The sequence below is a fragment of the Notothenia rossii genome (assembly GCF_949606895.1).
Source record: "Notothenia rossii genome assembly, chromosome: 9".
In the NCBI taxonomy this organism is placed as follows: Eukaryota; Metazoa; Chordata; class Actinopteri; order Perciformes; family Nototheniidae; genus Notothenia; species Notothenia rossii.
In genome coordinates, this window is record NC_136907.1 from 11,546,757 (window position 1) to 11,552,956 (window position 6,200).

The window sequence follows — 6,200 nt, forward strand, 5'->3', positions numbered from 1 at the left end:
TTTCATGTACTACAGATGTTGTTTCTTGTGTAATGTTTTTGTAGTCAAGCATTTTTTTAAAACAACTTACCACTCGATAAAATATATATTTATTTTGTAATGCCTTTAGAGCAGGGTGATAATTATTCCTGTGTTTTTAACAACTGATTTGTGTTGCTTCCTCCCTTTGTCTTCAGTTCATTGATCATAAAACATTAATGTGCTTGATGAATATGCAAATATTATAATATTTCTTGGTGACTTCACTTGAGCTTGTCACACACATGGAGTAAGGACAAGTCTCAGCTCTCCGCTCTACTACTCTTGGTGAACACACATTTTGAACATAGTGTACTTCTATAAAAATACACCGTACTCCCCCCCAGGAACCGACCCAAAGTCTTAGTTCACTCTTCCCTTCCAAGCTTAGTGCCTGGCAGATCTCTTGTGTTTCCTCCAATTCTAAATTAAAACCAGGTGACCACAGCTATGGATCTGAAATGTGTGGGGTTTGAAGGTAGTCCCTGCAGAGACAGGATTAAAGTGCCAGCCATGATTCACTTTATGATTTAGGTTCACTGTACCACTCAAACTGTGCCACTTCAGCTGATCTCAGACAATGTGCTTAGATTTTGTGTGCTATAGAAAATTAGGTACAATGATAGATGTGGATGAATAAAATATAGTGCTTGCTGATTTTGTCAATTACATTTAAATTGTATATCTTTTTAATCAATTAGTTGATGCTACATCATACCTGCTGAGTAGATCATGTCAGACTTTGAAAACATCTAGCCTAAGCTATCTTGAGAATAAAATCGTAATATTAAATAACTGCAGACATTTAATGTCCATACAGTATACATGTTTTAAGTTAAGTTAAGAGCTTTGTTATATCTATGCCTTACATATTCTGTCAGAAAACACTTGCTATTCTATGAAATGGTTATGTTTTTCAAACCAATATTTCGCTGTCACAAACAAACTGCTAATATAGAAATCAAAACAGTGAGAAGGTAAAAAAGATGAAGGCACATGTAGAGTCAGACAAATATCAAACACTGTTGGGTTCATTTAGCCATATTATCCAACAGGGTTTAAGAGTAGATGACGGTGCTTTGCCCAGGAGAATTATACATAGCTGAAGTATGACTATGTTTTCTGAGGATTGACAAAGAGAAACACATGCAAACGCCCAACCAAAGCAAAGCAGGATTTTTGTGCAGATCACTGAATCCATTGTTGCTTCTGTGGCCAGTAGTTCCTCTGTAGAGAGAGGAATTATAGTGAGCTGTGTGTCTGTGGAGAGAGTGATGTCACGCCTTGCGGATGCCCATGGGAGCACAAGCCAAAGAGGCTAAAATGGTGTGTGTGTGTGTGTGTGTGTGTGTGTGTGTGTGTGTGTGTGTGTGTGTGTGTGTGTGTGTGTGTGTGTGTGTGTGTGTGTGTGTGTGTGTATGAGTGCGTGCGTGCGTGCGTGTGTGCATGGGAGGTAGAGAGAGAGAGAAAGAGAAAGAGAGAGAGAGAGAGAGAGAGCGGTTGTGAAGTACAGGTGGTGTACAAAGTCAAATATTTGACACTAATTAATTACAAAGGCAGTCTTGTCACATTTTGCAGACATATTTTCCTTAGGTGTTGAAAGCACACCTTGTGTGGTCTCGTGGCTAGAAAGGGTTACATAAAACTGCAAGTGCATGCATGTTGCTGCAATATGGCTTGTGAAAATGACATTAACACAAAAAAAGTTTGCCTTGAGACAAGAGTATTTTGGTATTTGGCCTTTTTCAAGCACTTAATTGATGTCTTAAGGAGGCCCTGCTTTTTTGGGATTCCCCCTCTTTCCTGTAGTGTATTATATATACGTTTTTGTGCATGAAAATGGTCGGCAAAGGCTAATATCCCAAAGTTCACCATGTCCCCACCAGCACTGCACCCTCCTTCCTGAGGCTCCTTGATTGGACTCCTTTGTTTACTTCTGTAATACATCACTTTGTAACAGTTGCGCTTCTGTTGGCTAGCGGTCCCACACATTGTGCGGGATAGGTTAAGGGACAGGACGTTTCTGACATATCTCCAAGAAGTTGATCAATCATTGGATTAACCAATCAAAGCAGACTGGGCTCTCATTTCAGACCGAGGGGGAAAAAGGGTTCTGCAACAAAGGCAGTATTTCAAATATAAAGCACTTGTCAAGAAGCATAAAATACAAATATGACCCTTAAAATGAGCATAATGTGTCCTCTTCAATTACGTTGAATCTAATTACTGGTTGATGTCAACCCATACTCTAAATTCACCATTTAATCATATGAAGGGATCTGATTACACCAAACTCACAGCCTGGCCTTGACTAGTCTCTAACACAGAACATGCACAGTGACATCATCCAATATCAACCATGATCACAAGAAGGATTTTCCAAAGAAACCCGGGGTCCAAAATCAGGGAGGGAGAAGGACGGAAAAAGAGCCACAGTCGAAAATAGACCAAAGGAGGGATACAGTATATGGACACAAAGGGAGGGAGGTTGTGTGCTATCTGTCACACTTGCTGATACCAGTTACGAGACAGAGATATGCCCAACACATGAAGCTCAGCGCAAGTTCTTTCAGGAACACTGGGTATATATACATTCACTCCGCAGCTGCATATAATCAGCTCATCACAGGCATTCTCTTTAACCTATTACATTTCAACTCATTCTACAGCAGCCAATCACCGTGCTGCAGCAACATTTTAAAATGGTTCTCCTCTCTCCTGCAGTCAGCTGTGATTTCAGGTTTTCATGCTGCCGCCCACCTTCTCCCCATCCACCTCCATCATATCCAGTGCCAGGAGGGCTAATCCAAAGACCTCATCACACCTCCTCTTCATATCCAGATCTTCAGCATCATCAATCATCACCAGTGTCTAGACCCCGGGGGGGGGGGTTCCCTATATAATCACGGCTGCATTTCCCCCTTTAGATATATATGATTTCAGGATTGGGGTCTAATCGCCAAAGGCTTAACATTTATCATATGGCATGTGTCAAAATGAAGTCTCTCCTGATGGAACTGTTTTATGTGAGTATATAGGCTGTTCCTACTGATGTTGGGGTGTCTGTCCTTTTCTCTTGATAAGTACGGCCTTCCCTCAAGGCAAAACAAAGCTGTGAAGTGAGCAGCAACCTATAATTATGTGGAGTTACATACATGGACGTAAACATAAGGGTTGAAGTTAATGTTGACTTGTCCTTGACTTTCAGTACATTTATGCTGAGACAATTAATGTATTGCAATTTAACTGCCTGAAGTGAACACATTCAATTTCAACAAAATAGAGCTTTGTAAGTTAAGATAAGATAAGATATGATAGTACTTTATAGATCGAAATGTGGGAAATGTTTGTGTTGCAGCAGCATAAAAAGACATGGCATTGTACAATACAAATTTAAACACAAGAAATAAACAAGAAAGTAGAAAATATAGATTGTTGAAGTTGTATTCCACATTACAATTAAGACTTTCAGTATTTGCATTTCCTCATAGAGACAAAATACATTTTTTTCTGCCATTTATGTCTACTTGATTGACTGTTTGGATCTATTCAAATTAGTTTTTTTTAAACAGTAAAACAGACTGGTTTTTGTTTGGCTTGTTTGACAATGGCATTAAAATGTGATTACACTCAACAAACAGTTGCATCAATTGGTTCATTTTATTTCTGAATTCAATTTTCATTGTAAATCATTAAAAACCACAGTTTGAGGTTTGTGGCTACTTCAATTTATAATTACATAAATATGCAAACCACCACACATAACTCTTCCTTACTGTTTATTTCTTCAACTGTGTTTCTGCTGAATGTTATACTTTATGTGGTTTCAGGCCTCATAGATCATCACACGTTGTCTCTTAAATAAGCCCAGGAGTCTCAGTGAATGTATCAAACAACGATAAGTGAAATATTATTTAGCTTGTGGTTGGATTTACCAGGAAAACCTTACTAGTTCTATAAATCAAAAGCATATGAGAGTATGCTTTATCAAAGAGAGCTTTCCTTGCCACGGCAGGCAACTGTGTTTGGAATGTTTAGGGATGGGGAATTGGTTTAATATGGTCAATTTTATGAAATTATAGGATTTTCCATGGGCATTTTTGGTTTATCTTCTCACTGGCATAGTTTTAGTTTAGCAAATTATGTCATTTATATGGATTATATAAATACAGATGATAACGAGCAAGACAAAATCAAGTTTTCCATAAAAATGAATGCCTGTGGCTTCCTGCTAGTGATGTATACATGTGTTCTTGATATTAAAATATACTTTGCTGTTCCTCATACAGTGATATACGATTGGCATCTAAAATAAAACACTGAATTGTTTTTTGTAACAAATGTTTGTTAATTTTTATCTGAGGTTTTCCAATCACTTCAACAAGCACATTAAAACTCCAACACAATCTACTTTTGCCATTTGAAGCAGTGGGTGACAATTTTGGTGGAGGAGACCACATATTAACGATATATCTCCACAAGAGGTCGAGGGGGTGTCCATATGGCCGTCTGGTGTGCTGAGTGTCTCCCAAGAAACATTTTCTTACACATTGATGGTATACCTATACTTTATTACATTGGATGGGAGACAAAGAGGGGTTTTTTCTGAAAATCATTAACCTTGACATGAAAGCTTGATGCGAAAGTGCAGTACAAAGTGTGAAGTCTAATATGAGTTTACCCTTGCATCACACAAGACCAATTGCACACTTAAAAACAAGCAACAGGAATGATATGTCAGAACACATACAAACATTGGATTCATTCTGATAGCATAAGGCTTTTGATCAAACACATAAAACATCCATTACAGCATGTAGCTTACTTAACAAAAAGGCTATGCTCATGTTCGATTTCGATGAAGTGCTTGTAAGTCAGCTGGAGAGAAATGTCTGCCCGTGAGAATTTATTCGATAAGAAATTATTTTATCTAGATATTTGTTAATGGAGCAAAACATTTTAAGGCAGTATTTCAAGATCTCCAAAAAAAAAGAGCAAAATATGTTGAATAAAATGGAAAATAACTGACTTTCCACATGCATGATGACATTTATTTTCCACCTTTTGCGTAAGCTGATTATCTTTACATCAAATTCAGTGCTTTTATAATACAATAATAGCTTAGGACCACTTTTAAAACAATGCTGTTTAACTTGCCCCCTAGGGCATTGAGTAGACATTACAGGAAACTGCTTCCCATCAGCGTACAGTTTGTGTTTCCTATTTTTCCAGGTGTTTCCTTTATTTTGGTATAGATTCTCTCCAAAACTATATGAAGGGAGGCAAACACAGCATGTACACCAGACCGTAACCTGTTACACAGTAAGTTTGACAGACTTTGTAAATCATAGGCTGTCAAATAAATCACATGAAGTTACAACTTCAAAAATGGTTAACAGCTTAATGAAAACAATTGGAGTAGCATTCAAGAAAAAAGAAGCTGCTCAAAAGTGTACTATGTCATAAATCTTGTGTGACAGCTTGAATCTGAATACATACAAGCTAATGTAGCGTTACAGTATCAGCAGGGTTATTTTTGTTAGAGTCTGCACAAGCCGTTTTCATTTTTCAGCAGGACTCTGTACAGGATAATGACCATGTGGAAAGGGATGTCTGACTCATGCATCAGTGTGGGGTCTCGGCAGCCCCCAGATGACGAATGAGACAGGATCATAAGTACACAAGGACAAATATTTGAGGATAAGTTTTTTTCACCTGAGTGCAAAAGTGTTTTTAAAGTATTTTTTTCCTCCTGGCTACAGCAGATTAAATGGTCCTCACACCAAGCTATGGAAGTGTGGTGCTCTCAAGTGTAGCAAAACATGTATGTATGTGTGTGAGAATGTTTGTGAGAATGTGTGTGTAATTTATACCAGTGTGGGCTACAATAGGTCGTCGATTCATCCAAATTTGTTTTGTTTATTGTTCCATTTTACCTACCAAGGGATAGTAGTTGAAATTATTAGGAATGCCTATTAGAAATGATGAGGTGCCTTTAGATGTATTTTCTGGCTAAATAATGCTATGATAATGATAAACAGACTCGACCATAATCAGTGTTGTTTAGATTTGGTCGACCTTCTAGCTCTGCAGCATAGGAACCTGAACATGGCAAATGTCAATAACAGCAGTACAGTCGCTATAGTCAGCAATAGTAGCAGTACATCTACACCGTAGTAGGG